This window comes from Pantherophis guttatus, chromosome 1 (assembly GCF_059756535.1).
Source record: "Pantherophis guttatus breed Tessera chromosome 1, ASM5975653v1, whole genome shotgun sequence".
Classification (NCBI taxonomy): Eukaryota; Metazoa; Chordata; class Lepidosauria; order Squamata; family Colubridae; genus Pantherophis; species Pantherophis guttatus.
The window spans coordinates 78,904,023-78,930,599 of record NC_142063.1 but is presented as its reverse complement, the minus strand read 5'-3'; the positions used below and the strand labels follow the sequence as shown (position 1 = coordinate 78,930,599).

Here is a 26,577-nt window from a genome sequence, read left to right as displayed (position 1 = left end):
AATCATATTAATATGCAATTTCAAAGCTGAGCTGGAGGAGCTTCAGGTGTTGCTTTTCTATTTGTGTGGTTTATACACCGGCAATACCATTGAATTTAGCAGAATATAAGCAATAGGCCTAACTTTATCCTCCACAGTAGTCCAGACATGAGGGTGGGTGAGGAAATGGTTGGGGGATCAGTGATTACAGTCCTAATATCCTGTAGCACTGAAAGATTTAGACACCGCCCTGCTCTGGACCAGGCAACCCCTAATATCAGCCTCTTTGTCTGCCATGTGGACAGTCTCTCGTTCTCTGAAGGAAGCCAGTCCTTTACATTCCATTGTGTATGTTTCCATTTGTTTAACAATTTTGAACATTTCAGCAATCACAAAGACACAAAGAGGTTTCCGGATTTCCCCCACCCCAAACTTTAAGTCCTGGCAGGACATGCAGTGGACAGAAAGATAACAGCAAGTGAGGGAGGGGGGAGCAAAAGAGACTCGCTTCAACTAAGGCTTCTGTGTCTTGATTTTAAACAGTAAAAGAATAGAAGGCAGTGGTCTCTGAAAGACCAAAGAAGGTAATTTTCTATTAATAGCACCATTTACAAGCGCTGCTGAAAGAAGTTAGACAGAGCTGAATCTCCAAGTCTTGTCATTTTCAGATTGTATCAGTGCTGTCTGGGATGCAGAATTCCTTGTTCCACAGACATTGGGCCTAAGAGCTTTCTAAATGTTCTCGCATGGAATGGACACATTTTTAATGCTATGAGATCATTCTGATTGCTGGACTGTGCTGAGAACTGATTTAAGAAATGGACATCTAGAGGGATGGCAGCCTATGGAAGCCTGCCTTCTGATTTAGATCAACCTGTGGAGATTTTTCCCGTCTGACTCCACTATCTAGGTAGGTCCGATATTGAAGAGACTAGAGTTTTCTAGGCATGGGGGGAAATGTGAGTTTGTCTTCTTTACACCTATAAACAGGGGTGGCTTGCTGGGGGTTTGCAGGGGTTTGGGAGGACCTCTAGCTAAGATTCTGTGCAGTTCGGAGAACCCCCAAATCCCACTCCTGGCTGGCCCCACCCACCCTGTCCCGCCCCTCCCAGGAGTCCCCACGCAGCCCATTTTGGATGGGCATGCATGGAGGCTCGGGGAGGGCAAAAAACAGGCCTACTGGAAGTTTGGGAAGGCCTGAAATGGGCCTGTTTCTGGCCTCCGGAGGGCCTCCAGAGCCTGGGGAGGGTGAAAACACCCTCCTGGAGGCTTGAAGACAGCCTCCAGAGCCTGGGGAGGGCAAAAACACCCCCTGCCGTGGTGCAGGAGGCCCACTAGGCCACACCCAAACATGGCCATGGCCACCCAGCAACTGGGCAGAGAACCCCTTGGTAAAATTTTTGAAGCCCACCCCTGTCTATAAACATAACAGAGGTTCTAGTTTCTTTTGCATCTGCCTCTCCTATTCTTTATTACAACAAGAACTTTATTATGGGATGATCTTTCCAGAGAGCCTGATATGCTGCAAAATGCTATTATCCTTAGTCATTGGACAAGTCCTTATGTGATTTGTATAAAACAATTTTCAACTAGAGCAAGTGGATGAATTTGTGTAACTTGGCAGAATGTTTATTAAAGATGGGAAAACAGATGGAGAAATGCTAGTAGAAATCTAATGGTAGTATGTAGTCTAACAGAAGGAAGGAATGTTTGTATAAAGAAATAAAACTGGTTATGTATAATAGCATTGTTATCATTTAATAAGAAAATTAGCATTCGATATATCAGAGAAAATAACAAAAAGTGGGTGTCAGGTTTTGATGCTATCTCAAGTGGGAATGACACAGTGGGAACGGGATACTTAAGAATGCAAAGTAAGTACAAAAATAAATGGCAACTATATGAGTAAAGTATATCAAAATGGTTTGATCATACAGGGAGATTATGAACTAAGAATGAATAGTTAAACAAATCAGCTGAAGAAGAATGAGTGGGTTAAGAAAATTGAAAAGATGATAGTTAGAAGTAATAGATGAGCTCAGTGGTGAAATCCAAAAATTTTTATTACTGGTTCTGTGGGCGTGGCTTGGTAGGCATGGCATGTCTTGGTAGGCTGGCAGGGGAAGGATACGGCAAAATCTCCATTCCCACCCCACTCTGAGGCCAGCCAGAGGTGGTATTTGCCAGTTCTCTGAACTACTCAAAATTTCCGCTACCGGTTCTTCAGAACCTGTCAGAACCTGCTGGATTTCACCCCTGGATGAGTTCCTCCATAAGAGGCAAATAACAATGCATGAAGTGATGGATGGTGGAAAAATCCATAAAGGTAGATGAAAGGAAGTAAAAGTTCTTTGCAAAAATGGAAAGGTATGGAGAGGTTTTATGAATGGTGCTAGTGTAAATTAGATCTTTCCTTTTTCCCCCCTTCAATTATGTCCAGTTCTTGGAGACTGCATGAACAAGTCCCTGCAGTTTCCCCAACAAGGTTTTTCAGAAGTGCTTTGTCTTCCTAGGACTGAAATAGAGTGATGATCACCCAACTGGTTTTGTGCCTAAGGAGGGTCTAAAACGCACATTGCCACAGAACAAGGATTACATGTACTTAAAAATGGGTTGTTGGAGTGAGGAAAACTAAATTTCACCAGAGGCAAGGAAGGAGCCTCTTGCTCCAGCCTCTTGCTAGACCTTCTTATGAAAAGAATAGGAAGGAAGTAGGGGCATCTAGGGACAACAGTCTTGGCATGACAGATTCCAGAAGTGGTGGAGCCAGTGATTCCAATGATTCCTGTTTGGCTGAAGCATATCCAGCAGGCCCCCAGGACTCCTTGCTTGTATCCATTCAACTCTGAAATTCATCCATCCAGTCCTAAGCAGAGGTACGATTAAAGATCCAACAGTAAGGATCTGAGCTTTGCATGTTGAGATTTGCCAAAAAACAAGCCAAGGAAAGAACAGACTCTAATGAGTAAGATGCGTCAGCAGCACATTTGGGTGGAGGCTCAGTCTGGCCAATTTATTGGCCTCATTCCCTGGGAGAAAACACTGAGAACAACTTCTATGTGTATCATGCTTAGAACTCTAGATTCCACCTCTCCTATCTTTTCGCATGGATTCTTTGCTTATTGGGTTGCCAGACTTGACCTGTGCCAAATCTTGGACCATATTTACCATTGTCATCTTAAAATATAAGTAATAAATAGTATTTTTTCTAAAACTTCTTCCTATACTTTGCCTATCACAAGGCTGTAATCAGGATCCAGCTTTCTCTCCTGTGATTTTTTAGATTTTTAGATTTAGATTTTATTTGATTTATATACTGCCCTACTCCCAAAGGACTCAGGGCGGTGAACAGCCACAGATAAAACACATAGATACAAAATTTAAAAGCAAAGTAAAACCGAATTAAACAATTTTGGCCCAACACAGATTTAAAACACCCCAATAATTTAAAACCGATTAAAATTTACATTTTAAAAAAGGGAAAAAGGGAAAAGATTAGGCCAGGCCAGCCTGATGGAATAAAAAGATCTTAAGAGCGTGGTGGAAGGTGCGCAGATCCGGTATCCTCCTTATCTCCAGGGGGAGCTCATTCCAGATAGTAGGTGCCCCCACAGAGAAGGCTCTCCCCCTGGGGGCCGCTAGTCAACATTGTTTGGCCAACAGCACCCGGAGGAGCCCCTCTCTATGAGAGCATACCGGCCGGTGGGAGGCTATTGGTGGCAGCAGGCGGTCCCGTAGGTAACCAGGTCCTAAGCCATGGAGCGCTCTAAAGGTGGTAACCAAAACCTTGAAGCGCACCTGGAAGACCACCGGGAGCCAGTGCAGCTCGTGCAGGAGAGGTGTTACATGGGAACGCCATGTCGCTCCCATAACCACCCATGCAGCCGCACTCTGCGCCAGTTGGAGCCTCCGGGTGCTCCTCAAGGGGAGCCCCATGTAGAGAGCATTGCAATAGTCCAGGCGGGAAGTGACGAGGGCATGAGTGACTGTGAGTAAGGAGTCCCAATCCAGAAACTGGCGAATCAGGCGAACCTGATGAAAAATCCCCCCAGTCACGGCCATCAAATGCTCTTCTAAAGACAGCCATGAATCCAGGAGGACACCCAAGTTGCGAGCCCTCTCCATGGGGGCCAGCGATTTGCCCCCAATAGTCAGTGATGGCGCCAACTGACTATATCAGGACATCGGAAACCACAGCCACTCGGTCTTGGATGGGTTGAGCCTGAGCCTGTTTCTCCCCATCCAGATCCGTACGGCCTCCAGGCACTGGGACATCATTTCAAGGGCATCATTGGGGTGGTCCGGGGTGGAGATGTACAGCTGAGTGTTGTCAGCATACTGGTGGTACTTCACCCCGAAACCATGGATGATCTCGCCCAGCGGCTTTACATAAATGTTGAACAAAAGGGGTGAGAGGACCGACCCTTGTGGCACTCCACATATGAGGGGCCTCAGGGTCGACCTCTGCCCCCCTGCCAACACAGACTGCAACCAGTCGGAGAGAAAGGAGGAGAACCACCGCAACACAGTGCCCCCCACCCCTAACTCTTCCAACCGGTGCAGTATGATACCATAGTCGATGGTATCAAAAGCCACTGAGAGATCTAATAGGACCAGGACAGAGGAGCAACCCCTGTCCCGAGCCCTCCAGAGATCATCAACCAACGCGAACAATGCCATTTCCGTGATGTACCCAGGCCTGAAGCCCGACTGGAACGGATCCAGATACATCGTTTCATCTAGGTGCTGGGGGAGCCGTCGCGCAGCCACACTCTCAACAACCTTTGCCACAAAGCGAAGGTTGGAGATCGGACGATAATTTGCCAACACTGCCGGGTCCAGGGAGGGCTTCTTGAGGAGAGGCCTCACCACCGCCTCTTTCAAGGCGGCGGGGAAGTCACCCTCACCCAATGAAGCATTTATAATCCCCTGGAGCCAGCCTCGCGTCACCTCCCGGGAAGCCACCACTAACCAGGAGGGACACTGGTCCAACAAACATGTGGTCGTGTTCAGTCTTCCCAGAATCCTGTCCACATCCTCAGGAGTCACAGGATCAAACTCATCCCAGATAACATTCTCAAGACCTGCCTCAGTCATCCCCCCTGAAACTACCCAGTCGGAGTCCAGGTCTTCCCGAATCTCAGTGATTTTGTCATACAGATACTGTACAAAGTCCTCAGCTCTACCCTCCAATGGCTCTACCCTAGCCATCACTAGACCTGGGATAGAATATTTTACAAAGGAATGAAGCCACACCTTTTTTCATTGTACAATATATGACAATCGGCTTCCTATCTTAGTTTTGGTTTTAATTACCCATTGTCCTCTCCCCAGGTCCACAAATCTTCCCACTTGAAGGATTTCAGCTCTTCAAGACCTTTGGCTCCAATTATCAATTCTTGTGAGACTGACCTATTGTGATGTATCAATATGGGTTTTCTCCCTGCTTTCTCACTTGCCTGGGAAACTCATGCCTCTGGAGTTAAGTTGGGTTTAGTGCTTTGTTTAGCACTATGTTGGTACAAAATACAGTACATGTTTCTCAAATCATAATACCATGTTTCCCTGAAAATAAGACCCAACTGGAAAACAAGCCCTTGCATGATTTTCAGGATGCTTGTAATATAAGCCCTACCTTCAAAATAAGCCCCAGTTAAGATTGTCAGCCAGTATTATAACAAGACAATTTCTAGGTTGGCACTGCATAGTTATTTATTTGTTTAGATTTGCATGGCTGCCCACTTGAAATTCTAGGTGCTGAGTAGATAAAGGTAACAATTAAAACATTGACAAAACATATCACACCAGGAAAAACTCACCTATCCACATATACATTCTACATTCCTGAAAAACAAATTCATTACATGTTCTAGCTCAGAGCAAGTAAAATAAATAGAGCAGAAAACCTAGCTATTGTATCTGGTAGATCTGATCAGCATAGGCTCTGGTGTCAGCAGCTGCAATGGCACCAGCTACCCTGTGAAAATCATTCAGAAGGAGTCCTGAGAACAATGCATTGTGTGTATGGGCAGCTGAATGGACAGACAGCATAGTCATGTCACTGGCAGTGATTTGAGGATCTGCTCAAAGAAGCAATTTTATAGGGCAACCTCTGGCTGACTTTGCTCTGTGAATGGATAAATGGATAGATAGATATGTCAGCTTGCAAGCCAGGATGTCATATTGATTTTTTTCCCCATTGTGTTTTGTTCATTAAAATTCAAAGTACAGTAAATGGGAGCCTGAGGGAAATCCCAAATACCGACTAATTCTTGGGAAATTATTGTAGCTTTATAGCCATGAATGAAAATGACCAATCCATCCAATCATTTCAAATATTGAACCATGGTGAGCCCCTTCCTTCCACATGTGGGATTGTCCCTGTCAAAGAACCTTATCCTCGGTTTCTCTAACTTCATGCTGGGTTTAAAGATTCTTAGAAATGATATCTGCTGTAAGGTCCTACTCAGGGGTGGGTTCTAAAATTTTTTACTACCAGTTCTGTGGGTGTGGCTTATTTTGTGGGTGTGGCTTGATGGTCATGTGACAATTCTTTAGGATTTAGCAGAGGTACTGGTCTACCAGGCTTTTAACTGCTTGCAGAGCTGTACCGGTCTACTCATTTATTTTTGCAGGCACTGGTCTACCCATTTATTTTTTGCAGACACCGGTCTACTCATTTGTTTTCTTTTAACACTGATCAGCTGTAGGGCAGCCCTTTGAAGCCCCATGGCAAGAGTTTAAACAGTTTTTTTCCCTCTAGCCAATCAGCTGGGACTCAGGAGGCAGCAATAGATTGGGGGTAGGGCCAAATAAAAGGTAAGAATAATGCAGGGGGGGCAGGGGGGCAGGGGGGGGCAGAACCGGTTCGGTGATGTCATATCGTCACTGCTACCGGCTCGGCAGAACTGGGCGGAACCAGGAGGAACCCACCACTGGTCCTACTTCTGCTCTTTATAGGATTGTTTAGTGATACGTTTTGTCATCTGACACTGTCAACCAAACAGATGTTAATTTCCATTAATAGGGCCTTTTATTCCCTCCAGACATAGTATGGTAAAAACAATATGGAGTCTGAGGAGAATATATGATCTGTAAGTAAAATAGTCTATGAAAGCTGTGTGTTTCTCTTGAAAATAAGTAATATTAATTGCTTCATAAGAATTTTTAGTTCTGTAAATATTATATGGTGCATTAACAGCCTGAAAGCAATAAAGAACCCATTCTCTCCTTAGTGTTTTGGGCTGGTTAGCCAGAGACAGTACCTACTTATCACAAGTAAGAAAGCTAGTGGCTATTAAATAGTCAATGTAGCATTATATGGCCAAATTTCCAATTAATCAAATGTCCTGGTTGTAAACTAGAATTGACAAGCATCTAACCATAAATAATTTTCTGATTTATGCACACAGGTTTAAAGGGGTCATGGTATCCCTCACTAACACACACTGCCAGAGACAGTCATTACTCGGCTAGCTGTACATTGGTTTTGGCTTGTTGTAATCATTTTCTTTCAGACAGTGCTGCTTCTTAGGCTTTGGCATAATGCCATGCTGTTTTCCAGAAACCATTGTGCAGATAAAAAGAGAGTCAGAATTATTGGCCAAGTGTTGAAGAAGAGAAATCAGCAGGTCTGTTTCTCATATTATTTATGTTGTTTTATAGCACTGTTTCTCAACCTTGGCAATGTTAAGATGGAGAGACTTCAACTCCCAGAATTCCCCAGCCAGCAAGCTAGGTATATACAATGTAATCAATCCTATAATTCTGGGCAGACAAAACAATCATTAAGTCTTCCTAAAGTTGAGTACACTACATTCTGTAGTGTAAAGATTTGCAGATAGTGATTCCACTTCTCCTTCCAGTTTATTCTAAATATAATAACTGGCAGAAATCACTGAGGAGGTGGAGGGCATTCTGTCTCATACAGTGTCCTCCAGAGAAAATATTGCTGAAGCTTTCATTTATTAAACTATTGTAGCTTTACTGACTTTTATGCTTACTTTTTAAAAAGCATAAACAGAGTAAATACAGTAACAGGGATTGGCCCTGAACCTAAATCCACCATAATAGTTTGCATAATTTCCGGTAGTAGATTATTATCCTGCCAATCATAAAGCTACCAATCCCAAGAATTCTCCATATTTTTTAGACTTCAAATAAGAAATTGTATGAATTTGTGATAGCCACAAGTAAATATCTTTTTTATTGGGCATGCTGGCAGTATTTTTTAACTAATAAACTGAATGCAATGTAGATTCCTCAGACTGATTAGGTCAGGATTCACTTTTATATTACGTACATTATTGCAATAGTTTTGAAGCCAAGGCAATTCTCTGATTCAGCCCAGGAGTAGCAGACCGTAATTATTTTCTTAGCTGTTTAGAATGGTTTATGGGCTTCCTTAATTCTTTGGTTGATCTCACCAAAATTACTTCTGTCTGCCGTTTACCTTAGATTAGCAACCGAGAAATAGGCAAAGGGGTAAACATAGTTTCGAAGTCTACTGCTTTTTCCAACATTACTTTTTTTTAAAACTTTGGCAATTCATTCTTTTGCATGTTTCAAAACATATTTCTTGAAGCCGGATACCAAGATTTAGTTTACTTACACTGTAGAAATGGTTGGAAGGTAGCCTGACAGGAAGGGATTTCCTGTCAGGACTGGAGGAAGGGGATTTATACCACTAAGCTAGAGTGTCTTTCTGAGGGTACATGCCCCCTGCCTTCAGGTAATTCTAATGATTTTGCTTTCATGGATCCTCTTCACCTAGCGAAATGTTTAAAATTATTTCCAGATTTGTTAATATAAAGCTTGTCTAGCTTCATCTCTTTTCTGTTTGCCTCCTATCAAGAGACTTATATGTTTAGCCTAAGGATGGAAATAGCTGGTGTTTGTTTCTAAAAATGTGGAACCAACAATTATTTGCTTCTTTCTTTATTCTAGCAACCTTTGGCAGAGTCCACAGTTGCAACTTAACACCACTTCTACACCTGATAGGACCCAACTGGCAAGTCTACAAACCTGTCCCCCGTTCAATCTAAACATGTTACAGAGTGAGAGCTTGGCTTAAACATCAGCCATATTTTCCCCTCGTTTTTTTTTTCTTTTCTTTTTTTAATATTTCCAGATGAAGAATCCTTTGAAAATTCAAAGGCCTGACTGATCTTTCATTTCCAGCTATTTTTGGGAAAGGATGGACATGATTCTGTGGGCTCTTCCCCAAGCACTGGGTTGAGATGTTGGCTGGGCCCAACAGAGATGCAGCTGTGTTGTAAGTTTGTTATGGCCCCTTGACTACTGTATTATGGTTATTGTTTAACTTGTCTGGATGTTCCCCCAAAAGATTGAGGTTGAAAACATATCAGGCTATTCATTTTGAGACCTATGTAAATTATGAGAGCCTACATTCCCCCAGAGATCTGTCATTTAGGAAGGCCTTAAACACCTGATTCTTCTAGCAGGCAATGAGTCAAAGAGATTGCTCAACCTGCTGGTATATTATGTGACTAAATATTTTGTCTTTCCCTGTGCTTGTTTTGCCATTGATTCTTCTTTTGTTAGTTTTTAGAAATCAAATATATACATTTCTCAATAAAAAAAGTTTAAATCATAGAATCATTCGCTCTTTTGCTTCTGTTTTACCTTCTCCCTTGATGATTCATAAAAAAATAAAACATCTAAATATACAATGAACCACTCTTCCACTCTTCTAGTGGAAGAGCAAATGAAATTATGAGGCAATAGAACTGTCCCATTCTTCCTTTAGTTTTTTCAGGAATTGGCTTTAGGACCCAAAAATACATTTGTGTATGCATATAAGATTAACTTATCTCTGTACTTATCACCCTACTCAATGAGGATAAATAACTCAATCTCCTTCTCCCACAGCTTGGCTCTTTTAACTAAATTGGAGATTTAACATCTATTTCCCAAGAAAATCTATTAAGGATTAAGGGTGGGGAGGCATATGGCGAAGGCAATGTTCACCTATGTTTGGCATTGTCCAGTGCCCAGAGGCCCTTTGTGTTATCTTCAAATTTAATGAGCATTCCTTCTGGCTCTTTGTCTAGACTCTAAGTCATATATGAAATTGCTACTATGCATTCACTCTGGATAATGATGACAGTTATAAGGATAACAAGCATCTCTGTCCCTCTGTCTCTTCTGTACCGGAAAACTTTGCTTGGTAAAGCCATGCACAATACATTTTAGAATAACCATCTCAAATTGATGCTGTCCAGATGTGTTGGAACTTTATTTTTCAGAGGGAATGCCATCTCAACACATCTGGCAAGTACCACATAGAGAAAGCAGCCCTTAAGTGTGTTCATCATGCAGGAATTTTATTTTCCATCTCTTTTCATTGGTTCCTATTGTGTCATCTTTTATTCCCCCCTCCCCTTACATGCAATTGTTTGTATGAACTTTCCAATGTTCAATATACTTTTTTTTAATACAGTCATGAGTTCATTAAATATATTCTTGGGGCATAACCACTGAGTTAAGGCATGTGGCTATTTTGACTGTCTACTTCTGCCCTTGTTTATTTAGTATGTTTTTGTTGATGAGATGATACAAGTACTGTAATTTTGAAATATACACAGATGCTAAATATATATGAGGTGAACACCAGCTGCAGAAAGAACTGAAGAGAATATAAAATATTAGATATTTTTCTGAAAGTGCAGATGGCCCAAGCACAATAGTGCTGCTTTGGACTGACGTATGATAAACCAAGTATCATAAAGGGGATAATTAAATAGAAAAGAAACACTGCTGCTCTTCTGGTAGTATTTTTTTTTTAAGTCAGTATTACAGTAAGCTAAAGCAAACAGCTGTTGATATAAGCATTTGCCCTATGAGAACTCTTGAAACACTTCAATAAAGTAATATTTTGAAAATAAAGTATCTCATATTGTTTCACAATAAACCTAACAGGTAGCTCCATTAAATTACTTGAGAAATTGCCTTAAAAGCTAGTACAAGAACATATGTTTATGAATCAAGAAAGATTCCTGCAAAGAAAAATGACAGTGGGTTCTTTTTAAAAGCTAGCATTAAAAGAACAGTGCAGAAAAACATGAAATAGTATAAAACAACGTGATAATATAGGTCCGTGATGGCAAACCTGTGGCACGCGTGCCGGAAGTGGCACGCAGAGCCATTTTATTGGGCACGCGTGCTGTCGCCCAACTCACCTGCAGCTGCGCATGTGCGTGCGCCCCAGGTGGTTTTCGGGCCTCTGATGCACATGTGTGCAATTCAGGGGACCTAGCTGGTCTTCGGAGCTCTCCTGCTCATGTGCAGATGGCGTTCGCACGTATGCATCATACACACAAAAACCACACACATGTGCAGATGGTGCGATTGCGTGTGCAGTGCATGGGGGCCTCAAAACCTGTCTGCATGCGCAGATGGTGGGATTGCATGTGCAGTGCACAGTGGGGTGCATGTGCGTGAAAGCTGTGCACATGCACAGCACACAGTGGAGGCGCATGCAATAGCTGTGCACATGGACAGATGGTACAGTTGCACGCGCAGCACATGGGGGAGGAGTGGCATGTTAGCATGGATGGCACATGCATGCGCAAAGCGCGCAAAGCACGTACCTGTTCGGCACTCGGTGAGTAAAAGGTTTGCTACCACTGATATAGGTAGTTTTTGACTTATAACAGTTCAAAGTTACAACGGCATTGAAAAAAGTGACTTACGACCATTTTTCACACTTATGACTGTTGTGGCCTCCCCATGGTCATGTGAACAAAATTCACATGCTTGGCAACTGGTTCATATGTATGACGGTTGCAGGTCCTCCAGTCATGAGATCACCTTTTGCGAAGCAAAGTCAATAGGGAAGCCAGATTCACTTAACACGTTACTAACTTAACAATCGCAAGGATTCTCTTAACACCTGTGGCAAGAAAGGTAAAATGGGGCAAAACTCACTTTACAAATCTCTCATTTAACAACAGAAATTTTGGGCTCAATTGTGATCATAAGTCGAGGATACATAAATTAACAGCATAGTCTGGAAACAAAAGGGAAGTAATATTCAGAGGAATTACTTGATTCATACAGTGGGGATGTTCATGGAGTTGCATCCTTCTTTTTCCTGATTACACCAGTTTCCAAAGGACCATTTGATGTATTCAGTATGGCTAATATTGCCAAACTGAAATTCAAACAACCTGCTATAAATGCATCTGTTTTGAATTTGTCTGAATCAGTGAACATTTCAATATTTCTTCCAGGATACAGAAGACAGATGGATCAAGCATAAATTCTTTTTAGTCCATCGTTCTGTAACCCACAGCAGCCAATAAGATCTATTCATTTATTTGTATCTATAATCCCACCCAGTGGTGGGTTTCAAAATTTTTTACTACCGGTTCTGTGGGTGTGGCGTGGCATGGCTTGGTGGGCATGGCAGGGGAAGGATACTGTAAAATCTCCATTCTGTCCCCACTCCAGGGGAAGGTTACTGCAAAATCCCCACTTCCTCCTGATCAGCTGGGATTTGGGAGGCAGAGAATAGATGGGGGCGGGGCCAGTTAGAATTTTTACTACCGATTCTCCGAACTACTCAAAATTTCCACTACTGGTTCTCCAGAACTGGTCAGAACCTGCTGAAATCCACCTCTGATCCCATCATGAAATGAAACCCTAAACAGACTTCTATACATACAGACAGGAGGTAGCATTTGTTTATATTCCTTGAATAACTTTTCTGATAATTGGGAAATGTTTTTGGTGTGACATCTATAAGATTGTAACTGCAAGCCCTCAAATATGCTTGCTATGCTTTTTTTTTTTTTAAATGAAGGACTTTCAATCTTTCCCCTAAATAGGAAAAAGAACTCATAAAATTCTGGTATTGCCCATATGTACGATATAGCCTATTTATTTTACATCGTTGCTTTGCCTGCAGTGATTCTTAGTCTCCCCAAAATGTTAAATGCTAGCCCTGCTTTAGAGTCTGTGATAGTGCAGCAAACTTTCAAAGAGATGAATATTTGTAGCCTCTCCTATTTATAGTTAGGAGCAACAATAAACAATTTATGAGCAAAGGAGAATTAACTGCAGGTCAAGTCAATTCATTATGCCAAAGTAGTGAGCTAATCCAGCTATACAAGGACAGAATCAAATACTGTAGGCTTTATGTGTGACTGAGCAAAGAACAATAGTTGCTGGCAACATTCAGCTATTAAGCACAAGTTTTTAAAATGCTGCAGTAAGGACATTCCCCAGAGGGCCTAGATATTGTTGTCTGAAATGCAAGCGGAATGCCTCATGCTGCAAAATGCTCTCAGTTGCTCATTCCATCTTGTTTCTTCCTCTTTCATTGCCTAGCACAGTAAAACAGTAATATTGCATCATTCACTGTTTTGTTTTTAGTAGCATTGATCAATTCAATTATTTCCATGTTTCCCAGCTGTAAGCCCACTGGTTTGCTGAGATCCTGTCTTCGCAGTTGTTTTCCTATAAGAATTCTTCTCAGGTGTGCATGGCATTAACAAGCAAATTCATCCTGCAAGTATAATGAGTTCATATATGTTCCAAATTTCCATATTTATCCAAATTTCCAAATGACCCTACAAAAAAGGTGCCAGGCTTTGAACTACCACATCAGCAATGAACAATCCTGAATAGGATTCGTACCTCACATGGCATCTATCGGGACTCTCTGTATAAATGGGGCATAGTATCCTCACCTCAGTGTGACTGCGGGGTATACTATGTCAAACTGTAGATCACATTGTGACTGACTGTAAGCTAAGGGCATATACTGGCCCAATATCTGATTTTTTAAATATAAATAATGCTGTGCTTCAATGGTTAGATGGCCTAGACACTAATATTTGAACATAGATCTTTGTGACATTTATATTTTATTGGAATCTACTAATCTAGTTGAAACTTAACTTATATTGCTAATCTATGTATGATATGCCATGTGCTAAACAAACAAACAAACAAACAAACTTGGAACTAGGGAACTTTTCTCAGAAATATGGCATGTTCCCAGAAAATGTATGTTCCTTTACATGTTTAGGAAATATCTAGCTGTAATTGCAGATATAGGAAATTATTAATTTACTTAAACTCACAAAGAATGGTTTGAGGCAGGGTGGGGGTGAGGAGCATAATCCATTAAATGTGAAGGCACTATTTAATACAAGCATTGTATAATTTATTTGTGTTATCTGTGGTGGGACAATCCTATCAAGATACTCTGTGTATGAAATATATCATGCACTCTTGTATTTAATCCTGTTCATGGCATCCTTTATTTGTGGGACCTCTTGCCTTCTGATTCAGAATGTTCTTGTGAATTTTGAAGATAAAATTTGTTATTAATAATAATCTTGGCCTGTAATTGCAGCTACAAGTCCATTAACCCTTCTGCTTGCTAATGGTACAATCTTTCTATTTGGTAATACAATTTTGGCATGATTGGGAAAAGTTGAAGTATTGAATAGTGAAGGGTTACTCAAATTATCCTTGGATTTTGTCGCTAAGAAAGTTCTGACCTTAGTATTAGTATAACTAGTTGAAAACTATTACTTCCTTCTGATGGGTAAATGAACAATATAACACTAAGCAGCCCTTCCTTCCAAGTTGTGTGGAGATGATCAGAGATCAGAAAATGAAAGTAGTAACAAGAAGAGAACATGGAAGCAATTAATTTCTCCTCTTTTCCAGACAGCTTCATTTGAATGTTTTGTATTGTTAAAAAAAAAGCTTCATTAAGTATCCAACTTTTCTTGATTTTAAGAAAAATATATAATCTTCAGAGCAAACCAAGCATAGTTTATTCTTCAGTTCTATCTTTGGCATTAGAAAGAAATGAAAGTTACGTATATTCTATAGATGCAGTCTGCCTGTCATGAATGTGCATAATTTATGCAAAAGCTCTATAGCACTTGCCAATAAATCTTATGTTGTGTATTGTGTTCTCTGGCTACATTATCATTTCTCCCATCCTTGAAAAAAGTCTCTAATTTTTACCAGGAAAAGTCACTTTGGTAGTTGGAGAAAACAAGCACAAGGGAGAGAGGAAGGGTGAAAAGCTTGTTTTGCTAACGTATGTGCTTTTTAAGTTACCGTTGACATGAATGTATAATAATGAGATGAACTTTAGTCAACAGAAAATGAAAGCATCCATTTCAAATGCCGGAATGTAGATGGAAAAAAACTATCAAAGTTGCTGCTAAAGGAACTGAATCAATGTAATCATATCTTGTCTATGTTGAAGGAAGCCAGCCAACCAATAATTTCTCAGTAATTGTAAACTCCTCTTCATTTTCCTTGTACTAAAGGAGAAAGGTTGAGATTTGTCAGTAATCATTCCCATATCTTAGAAAACTAGAAAGTGCTAATCTTGACAGACAGGAAAACAATAGTACCCGCTATATGAATTAGAGTCGGAATATGAGACTTTTCTTTGGCCTCTTCCGCCTTAGCTAAGCATCTCTGCACTTGGAAGTTTAGTATGCAAACGTTAGCATGCTAAATACAGTAAGACTTCTCAAGCAGTAAGAAAATAGGTGCAGTGGTGGGTTGCTCCGGTTCGGTCCGGTTCTATAGAACCAGTAGTAAAACCGGTGGGAGGCTCCGCCCACCTGCCCCAACATCATCATGGGTGACCTGAGCATGTGCAGAAACTTCTGCACATGTGCAGAAGCGCACATGCTCCCATTGCGAACCAGTAGTAAAGATAAGTAGAACCCACCCCTGCATAGGTGGCACCATTGTTAACTCTGTAAGTACAGGTTTTCTTTAATTTTCTTTTTTAATCAAAGAGTTTTGACTTTGTTGCTTATAGTGTCCAGTTCAAAGTTCAAGAAGAAATTACATTGATATGGTATTTTTACAAGTTTCCAGACCCAAGTTTGACTGTTTTTTCACATTCATGTTTATATGAAGTTCTATATGAAGCTGTTGTGAGATCACCCACGGGTTTCAGGAGAGACACTACCAGTAGACACTCTAGAATAGGGCTGCATCAGACACACTGTTTCTTAAAATTTGGCTAAGCCTATCTTATGTATAAAACTTACAGGTCCCTTCTGTCAAACCAAACCATCTTCTTGGACCCTGTAATAGTGCCTTTTCAATCACAGCAATTGCCCTGTGGAACTGCATCCCCCCAAAACACTTGGATTGTTCTAACCCTGTTAGCCTTTGGCAAGGCATTGAAGAGACGGCTACTTGTTAGGAAATGATTTTACCTAACTTGTTGGGTTGGCAATATATAAACCATAAATATAGCTTTAAGACTGCTGTATTGCTGTATTGCATCATACTGTGTCCTGATTGGTTAGCTCTGTAGCCTTTTCAATCACAAAGCTCCTTAAAAGGGAGCTAGAAACATGGTTTGTCTCTCTTTGATGCTCTTCGCTGTTTGCTGTGTGCTATTTACTGCTCTTTGCTGTGTTTGCTACTGTTTGCACCTGTTAATCAGGTATGACTACAACGACTGGTAAGAAGACTTTGTTATTGGATTATCCCTGGACTATTGTTTTACTATCTACTGCTTTATATGTGAATGACCTGGGCTGTTTATTGGACTGTGCCTTATTACTATTTCCTGAAAGTAAACACAACTCAGGGTATCTCTGTGTTGGCTGTGTTATTTCCTATCTACTCTCAATCGCTTTTCATGTGCACACCCTTGCTACTCAAGGGTTGCTCTGTGGATTCCTCAACACTACTTCCCCAGGCATTTGAGTCAGGGGAGTAGACAAGATCTGCTGTTATTGATGTAGTTTGTTGTTGTTGTTGTTGAGTGATGGTTTTGTTTATCCTAGGGTGCCAGGGGGCTATATAGGGTGCAGTTTCTGCTATCCAATGTTACTTATGTGAGATGGATGGCTATAAAAACATATCAATAAAGTAAATAAATACCCTGTTTCCCCTAAAATAAGTCATCCCCTGATAATAAGCCCAATTGGGCTTTTGAGCGCATGCACTAAAATATCCCCCCCCCAAAAAATAAACCCTACCCAAAAATAAACCCAAATATTTAAATGCATGCGTATCAGTCCCCACCATTTCTTCTGGTTAGGATAGGGTAACAGAGCTGGAAATCAGGTAAGACGGCAAGAGGAGCCCCATCTTGCTCCACACGCCCCAAAGTAACAAGACATCCCCAAATATAAGGCCAAGCACTTATTTCAGGGTTCAAAAAAATATAAGACAGGGTCTTATTTTTGGGGAAACATGGTAAATAAACTACATTTCCTACCCATAGATTAAAAATATATATTTTTATCATTGCAATTTTACATGGTCATTCTCAGTAACAGGAGTCCCTAATCCCTGGGCCACTGATCGGTACCGGTCTGTGGCCTATTGGGAACCAGGCCATGTAAGTGGCAGATGAATGTGCAAAGCTCAGTAACAGTAACAGAGTTGGAAGAAATCTTGGAGGTCATCTAGTCCAACCCCCTGCTCATGCTTGAGACCTGTACTAGGGATTTGAACCACCCAACTGCCGACCTTTGTGATTGACAAGCTCAGTGTCTTAGCCTCTCAGCCATGTGGTCAGGCTAATCAAGCTTCATTTGTGCATGCACGGAAGTTAGGTTTCACATGTGAAACCATTCCCTCCAATCTCTCTCACTGCCACTGCTGCTGCTGCTGCTGGACCTTGGAGACAGAAAAGTTAGAAACTACTGTTCCATAAGCAGCTAGTAGAAGAAAATATGGCTTGACTAGGAAATTTCACAACAGACTGCAAAATATATTCATACATAAAAAAGAATTCATGTTGAATCAAAATCACTGTAACTGTTATACCCAACATTGCCAAACTAAATAGTAATTGTGGCATTATTAAATGAATTATAAGAAGATAATGAGGGCAAGGGAAACAGGGGCAGTTTAATAATCCAAACTCTCATTCTTTAATTTTTTTAACTACAGGTAGGCCTTTGAACTATGGTGCTGGAGAAGACTCCTGCGAGTCCCTTGGACTGCAAGGCGATCAAACCGGTCAGTCCTAGAGAAGATCAACCCTGATAGAAGGCCAGATCCTGAAGATGAAACTCAAATATTTTGCCCACCTAATGAGAAGGAAGGACTCACTGGGGAAGAGCCTAATGCTGGGAAAGATTGAGGGCAGAAGAAGAACGGGACGACAGAGAATTGTTCTGTCCCCGTTCCACTCACGCACCCCCACAGACGGTCCGGAGTTAATAAGCCACACAACAAAACTCTTTGATGATAAAGCTGGCAGCAACCCAGTGACTAGCTGCCAATTCAGACTTTACTCACACAAAACAAAGATTAGACTGCCAGCATTCCGATAAAACAGGCAGAGTGTCAACAATACAAGGATTCATCCAAATGCAGTCCGATAAAGCAGGCAAAGTCCAGTAACACAGAGATCATGGAGTATTTCCAGTTTTTGCTCGTCACAAACTGAACCGGCTACCACACCCATATTTATACCCTGTGGGGTGTGGTCCAATGACTCAGCTAATCTCTGGCACGCCTTCTCCTCTGCTGCGCATGCTTCTCCCTGCGCCTCTGGCAAGGGTCCAGCCAGCACTTATCTCCTTCGTCACTGTCCACCTGTGGCTGCGGGGACGTGCTTGGCTCTGAGCCTATCTTTTGGCCTTCAGTGTCCTCCGGAGGCATTGCCAGAGAGGAGGATCCTGGAGAGGGAGGCCTTGCCAACTCCTCTTCCTCACTCTCAGAGTCTGCATCTGTCAATAGCCCAGGCTCAGGCAATGGAGCCATAACAAGAATGAGGTGGCTGGATGGAGTCACCAAAGCAATCGGCGTGAGCTTAAATGGACTCCAGGGAATGGTAGAGGACAGGAAGGCCTGGAGGAATGTTGTCCATGGGTTGCAATGGGGGGGATACGACTTTACAACTAACAAGAACAGTCCTTGACTTACAACAGTTTGTTGAGTGACCGTTCAAAGTTACAACGGCACTGAAAAAAGTGACTTATGACCGTTTTTCACAGTTATGACCTTTCCAGCATCCCCATGATCATGTGATCAAACTTAAGATGCTTGGCAACTGGTTCATATTTATGATTGTTGCTGTGTCTCAGATTCACGTGATCACCTTTTGTGTCCTTCTGACAAGCAAAATCAATGGGGAAGCCAGATTCACTTAATAACAGTGTTACTAACTTATCAACTGCAGTGATTCACTTAACAACTGTAGCAAGAAAGGTTGTAAAATGTGACAAAGCTCACTTAAGAAATCTCTCATTTAACAACAGAAGTTTGGGGCTCAATTGTGGTGGTAACTTGAGGACTACCTGTATCACATAAATTGGTTGATTTCATATGAGTTACATCATATTTTTAGGCAAAAATATGAACTCAGCTATGGATTGTGGTTTGTAAACTGGGATTTATGGCAGAGATGAGCAATGTCCTGATGACTGGAGTGGAGACCCAATTAAAATTTTGTAGGTGATCAGTGGCCATGGTTGATGAGATGCTGTATACTGAATAGAATTCAAGATGACTTGATTTTACTTCTTCTTATTTTATTTGTGGTGATGTTTGGGTGCTCTTTTTTTTTTTTTTTTGGTTTTGTTTTAGAAATTATTTGTAGGGATTATACTGACTGCTCTTTAGAAGGCCAGGTCCTGAAGATGAAACTGAAATATTTTGGCCACCTAATGAGAAGGAAGGACTCACTGGAGAAGAGCCTAATGCTGGGAAAGATTGAGGGCAAAAGAAGAAGGGGATGACAGAGAATGAGGTGGCTGGATGGAGTCACTGAAGCAGTAGGAGTGACCTTAAATGGACTCCAGAGGATGGAAGAGGACAGGAAGGCCTGGAAGAACGTTGTCCATGGGGTCGCAATGGGTCAGACACGACTTCGCAACTAACAACAACAACTGTTGTTTTTGTTATTGCGTTCAAAATGATAAGATACCATGACACTCATTTTGGACAGCTTTGATCAGAAGTGGTTCTGAGGGCCACACAAAGGTTTTATTTATTTATTTTTCAAACATCAAGGCTGCTCAACTTCAGAATAAATGAAGCTTTACATTTTTTTTTAAAAGCACAGTATATAGAAGACTAGAAATACAAGACTTTAAATTACCCATTCCTGGTTTATGGTTATGGCCCAATTAATGATGATTTATTCAACAAACAATGGCTCAATGCAAGGTGTGGAAGCAATTGATTCTTGGGATAAAGGGGTTAATACCAAAAGGCAGGCCTATTAAGAATGGACAAATGTGTCAGTTTTAATTTCTTTTTAGTTTCTCATTATTCCAGCTGTGAAGTTCAAAGGATAATTGGAGTGTCAGTTTTGGATGGATGTGACTTGCTGATTAGAATTCTGCCGCAATTGCAGGTGTCTCATTTAATTGGGAGAACTTCTGTGCTAGATATGATTGAAATGAATAACTAATCTACTACATGAATTAGATCTCACACCAGTAAATTAATACATACGTGGGTGTCACATCTTTTGCAACAGATAGTGAAATGGTTGGGCTGTTGACTTTTGCTACTCACATTGTTCCAAGTCAGCTCAGATTCCTTTTGAATGATATCATGCCATTCTGTCAATTGTTTTTCTAATGGGCCAATTTTTTTCTAGGAGATCCAACTTTTTTTCTAGAGGTCCATTCAAAAGTGCTGGTCTGATGTTTGAACCCCAAGAGTGACAATGATTGCATGGAGCCTTTTCCATTAAACTGCATACTTAAATGTAGATTTTCAAACATTATATACATATATGGAAAAGATCATCCAATAGCACAGCTGTAAAACATTTTAGAATGGCCCAAATTGGACACACACAAACATTTTGAGGAATGAAAAATAAATGTTAATTATTGTTCAGAGTGCAAAAACCTAATCAAATTTGAGCATGGCCTTGGCATAGTCCACTACTAAATGGAAAGGCTTGAATTCATCTCAGAACATGGAATAAGCACTGCAGTTTATTGCCAATGCCATTAATTTTTTGGATTCTTTCTCACTAGTGAAGAAATTAGTGTTCTCCAACCTGGTGCCATCCAGATGGATTGGATGCAACTCACATTGTTTCCAGCCATAAATGATGGAAATTATTATCTAACACATCTGGAGGGCAATAGCTGAAAGACGGCTAGTTTCAGCTAAAGAAGTGTTTACTGCATATTTAAGTGCTTAGGTTGAGAACTCTGAATTAATATATTCTATTGAAAAATTCTACCCTGCCTAGATGTCAGAGAAATTTGCAATGGCATAACAGTTCCTGTCTGCAGTCCAAGGCTGCATACAATCAGAAGAAATTAAATATCATTTACACTACTGGGCCTCTTTCTTCATAAACTTTCTGAAGCCACACCTACTGAATTAAGGAGGGCAAAAGACTTCTTGAAAACTGCTGAAGTCTCCATTAAAGCAGTTGTGAAGGCAATTCTTTCGTGGACCCAAATCCCTGACCTTTTCTCCAATTCTCATCCCCATAAAGCAATTACCTATTAGCTAAGAGGAAGCAATGAATCACCAATCCTTGTTTGTACTGCACATTGAATTGCTGTTGCAGCAAACAACTCATTGGAATCTTCTGCTCAGCTGGAAGGATTGATGCAGTGGTCCTGAGGGGCTCCTGCTTCAATTCCCAGCCCCAACATCTCCATAATTTCTTCCATATGTGTTTGTGCAAGGCTGCATGTCAGCTCAGGCTGGCAGGTGGCATAGTGACCTCCTGGCCTGAGGCAGGCTTACCACATGGTACAGAAATGGACTACGGAGGCAGACAGCCATAGGGAGAATGTAAACACCCCAGAACCTGGAGAAACTAACATTGTATTTCAAATGAAGGGCATAGTTTGTTCATCAATCTCTTTCATCCTTTTTAATGTTATGTAAATTGCGTTGGCTTGACAGTATAATATCTCAAAGATGGTTCAAGTTGTTTTTATATGCCTTTAGAAATTGATAAATTTCATCCTAGCCTTGTCATTCTCTGTCAAATCAGGACTTAGGACTGTACTTCACCTTAGGGTTATTTATTGATACTTGAATCAAAATATTTTGGATTTTGTAGGTCAATATTTGGACATAACTGACCATATCTGAGACTGAGCGACAATTGCAGATCAAATGATGAAGCTTGGAAGCTTGGTTTGAGTTGTAGAAGAGGAGGAGAATTTCTCCTGCTCCCTTGGCCCACAATATACTCTCCTCTTCAGATGATTGGCCAGAGCATACATTATCTGGTGATAGCTGGAGTCCTCCAAATACCAATTATTGTGTTTTACAAAACTGGTTTGCCCATATTCTATTTGTCCCAGAAGAAATGTATTTCTTATAAAGAATTATAGCTTGCTTCTGGATTTGGAGACTGTAATGTCTCCTCTATAGCTCTTTGTTTGGCCTCAAGATCAAGTTGCCTATAAAAACAGGGCAGTTTTTCATTCCTAAAATATGTTTATGGACCGTTCTCTGCATTGACAAGAGATATTATGTATGTAGCAGCAGAAAATTAATGAAATATATACCACAAATGAGCAATAGCTTTAAAGACCTCCCAAAGAAACCCAATGAATCTCAGTAGTAGACTTAGATTATATAAATAAGACCATGCATATCAAACTGTTTCCTTTACAGCCTTACTTGTGACAATTATCAAGAAGCTGGGGGGGGGACACAACAATATGAAATACTGCATTGTAGCATTCATGCAAACTGATCCTGAAGAGGACCATATGCATGCCATATGTGTGTCTTGCACCACTAAGCTTGCCCAGTGCCTCAGCTGTTCTGGGGCTCCTTTGTCAGTCCAGTCCTATGGGAAGATGCCATCACCATTGTCTACTTGAGGACCAATGTATGCAAGCTTATCCCTTACTTAATGCAGAACAACACATTACATATTGCAACTGTCACAACCCCTTACTATAGATGTCTATGAGGAATCCTGGCAGCTTAGAGTAAAAACTCTCTGCAAAGGCAGTGCAACTATTTTTCAAATGCTGGAAACAAAAGAAGGAAAAGTCATCTTCATTATATGCCGATTGTGAATTCCCTGGGAGCATCTGGCTATCATTGGCTAGAAGAGTGTTAGATTGGGGAGACCTTTAGACTCATCCAACAGGGCAGCTTGTACATTTTTAAATGAATTATGTGAAACACTAGCACAGATGGGGGAACCCATGAGTAGAATGCACAACAGTCAGGATACACCAAGGAGCAACAGCATGTGCCAGGCAAGGGAATATACTCAGTAGCTGAAAAATAAAAATAAGGAAATCTTTCACAGAAAGACACAGAAATGTAAATTCTTAGTACAAGAAAATATAACACATAATTATATATCTATAATGTACCCCAGAAAAATTCTTAGACATAGAACAACTAAAAGAGATAGTATTGCTTAAGAGTCTCCTTTAGCCCTTTTTTTGGAGGGTGGGGGTGGGGTTTAATTCAAATGTTGACACATACCAGCTATCAACATTTCTTTTCTGTAGGTTAATCCTTTTATTTGTCTTCCGGAAATGGACTAAAATGTATTATATTGTTGTGTGGTTCTTTGGGAGAAGGCTTCATCTGCCCCATTAACTTTGCTTTTAATTTAAATAATTTCAGCTTCTCTTCAAGCAAGGCCAGCTTTGCCTGCCTGGGAAGCAGAGAAAATGTTTAATGACTTATCTTACAAAAAAGACAGGGTGGTAAGAGCAGGATCAATGGTGAGGCTACAAATCTGTCCATCATTTTAATATTTAATTTGGATATTTCTGGGTTATGGTTTCATTCTCTCTCCTTGCTGGTCTAGCAGGTGATGGATATAACAGCCATTCCAAGGTCTTAGCATAGCCTCTGCCTATTTTTGCTTGTACGTTTCAAACAGCATCTTCTATTTTTCCTAGGATTTTTTTGATTGATTTATGTGCTGTCAAGTAACTGTCAACTGTTAATAACCATAACACAGATTTTTTCTCCCACAAGTCCCTAAACTGATCCTTCAGGTAGTATGGGAATAGTTCCTCAAAAAGTTTTTGGTTTCACTTTTAATTTTGTCATAGCAATTGTGTTACCCTCTTGCCATTTTGTAAAATAATAGCTATAATAGTTATTGCAATTTAGGAGAAAGATTTATAGCAGTAGTTTAGATTGCATCCTGGTGTTCTTTTTTCCACAGGACTAAGCAGATAACATTTCTTGTTTTCCGTGAACAAAGGTATTTGCGTTCTCCCTAGCTAGGAGGAAAATTCTCTAACATTTTCAGTATTACAGTTCTCTAAAATGATAAATGATTTTGTTCAAATGTCCCCCCCCCCCACAACACCTCCAGAACATAACATAATGAATGTTATTATGTTATGTTCTGAGGTTGGGGGGATTTGGGTCGGTCAAAAAATAAATTCATGTTGCTTTGGGTTAGAGCTCTGTTTTGTTTTACATCTTGTTATCGATTTCAATTCTCTTGTAAACTGCCTGGAGTTTTTTGAAGTAGGGCAGCATATAAATGTTTGCATAAATAAATAAATATGCTACTTAGTTTTAATAATTAAATTTTAATCTGTATAATACACTGGTTCTCAAACACAACTGTCATCTTTTAGGCTTGCTCAGACAAAGTGGGGAGCCAATCCTACTATGACTTTTGTCCGTGCTCCCACCTTGTCCTCAGGTTTTTTTTTCTCCAGTGTTTTGAGCTGCTCTCAGTTGCTGCTGCCCCTTGGATGAATAATGGGATCATTGTGTTGGAAGGGACTTCAAAAACTTCTAGTCTAAACTTAAAGGGCAGGATTCCTCAGATCATCACAACCAAATGGCTATCCAACCTATTTACTTGAAAGTCTCCAATGATCAAGGATCTACAGCTGCGGAAGGCAGGCTGTTCCACCGTTCAATACTTTCACTTGAAAATTTATTTCACATTTGAATCTCTCTCTGTAAAAGAGCCCTGCTGGCTCTTTTACGGGCTAGAATGCAGTTCTGCAGGCAAACTCTACCGACAGCCTGGAGTTCGATCCTGACAGGCTCAAGGTTGACTTAGTCTCAGCCTTCCATGCTTCCAAAGTCAGTAAAATGAGGACTCTACGTTGTTGGGGGCAATATGCTGACATTGTAAAGTGCCCAGAGAGTGTTGCAAAGTATTGTGGGGTGGTATATGAGTCTAAGTGCTATTGCTATTTTCAATTGGTGGCTGTTGCCCAACCTTCAGGAACTGTGGGAAATAAATTCACAACACCGCTCCTGTGACTCCCCTCCAAATATGCAGAGTGTTATCCAGTGGAGAAATCCAACTTTTTTTTACTACGAGTTCTGTGGGTGTGTTTTGGTGGGCGTGACTTGGTGGGTGTGGCAGGGGAAGGATACTGCAAAATCTCAATTCCCACCCCACTCCAGGGGAAGGATACTGCAAAATCTCCATTCCCACCCCACTCTGGGACCAGCCAGAGGTGGTATGTGCCAGTTCTCCGAACTACTCAAAATTTCCACTACCAGTTCTCCAGAACCTGTCAGAACCTGCTGGATTTCACCCCTGGTGTTATCATGTCTCTCCTTAGTGTTCTCTTCTTTAGGCTAAACTTTCCTGTTTCTTCATAGGCTTTCACCTCCAAATCTACCTTTGTTGGTCTTTCTTTTGGTCTTCCCAGATGCTCAGCATGAATGTCCTGACCTATAGTTTGGGAAACTCTGCCCTTGTGGCCTCTTGTCTACAGGGATTATTTCTAGTTAAACAGTTTTCCCCCAGCAATTATTTTTCTACTTTCCAAATAGCACTGTGAACCTGGAAGTCACACAACATATCCTCCCCATTATCAGTCATCTCATTTACATTCCCAGCCCCTTGTAGTGTTTAAAGAAATAGTTTTATGCAGCCATTCATTGCGGCAACATTTAGCCAGCTTCATTTCAAAGGCTACAGTTATTGAGCAGCCTTTTGGAAGCCTTCACATAATGTGAGGCCTACCAAAGGCTAGAATGGTATGAAACTTTCAATATTGTTTTACAGTTATTTAGTTAAGCACATCCCAGTTTATAGCAATTTATTAAATATGAGATTAAACATGCACAATCTAAATCAGCTTGAACAGTTTAAACAGCTTCTCTGTCCAAGTATTTTGCTTTCAGCGTTACGGTCAGTCAGGTCAAATGCTTCTTTGGCTCTTCCAAATGGGGGGGAGGGGGGGCACTAAATTCCAGACAACAGAGTCATGACAGCAGAGAATTTAGGAATTGCAGCTTGGCAAAAATCTTAGATAACAGTATGAATTATTTTTTTTTTAAGAAAAAGGACAATGCAAGAATACAGAAAACATCTTCATCTCCTTACATTTTAAGCCATTAGCATTATTAATTCAATTTATCATATTCAAGATGAAAAAAGACCATGTTTATTATACAGGGTCCTAGCCAAGTACTGCAATATTGTCAACCCAAACATCACTTAACAAATGATTCCACCCTTCTGGGACTAAAATAAATCAAGCAGGTCCTGGGGATTACGTTATCTCAATGTAAAGTGACTGCTTAGAGACAAACGTTGCCTGCTGATTTAATTCAGAATTAGAATTAGAATTTTTTTGTTGTTGTTCTTTTCCAACATATATTTCTAAACATTGAATCAGCTGGAGCAAATCATAATTCGGAAAAGGA

At 40.8% G+C, this 26,577-nt stretch overlaps 1 long non-coding RNA gene across 1 annotated transcript; it reads left to right on the top strand.

Moving 5' to 3' along the window:
• The first annotated feature begins 582 nt into the window (after positions 1–582).
• Positions 583–9,597, top strand: LOC117666093 (uncharacterized). The gene is made up of 2 exons (XR_015729531.1): positions 583–889; positions 8,926–9,597. It is a non-coding gene; the product is annotated as an uncharacterized LOC117666093 (long non-coding RNA).
• The last annotated feature ends 16,980 nt before the right edge of the window (positions 9,598–26,577 follow it).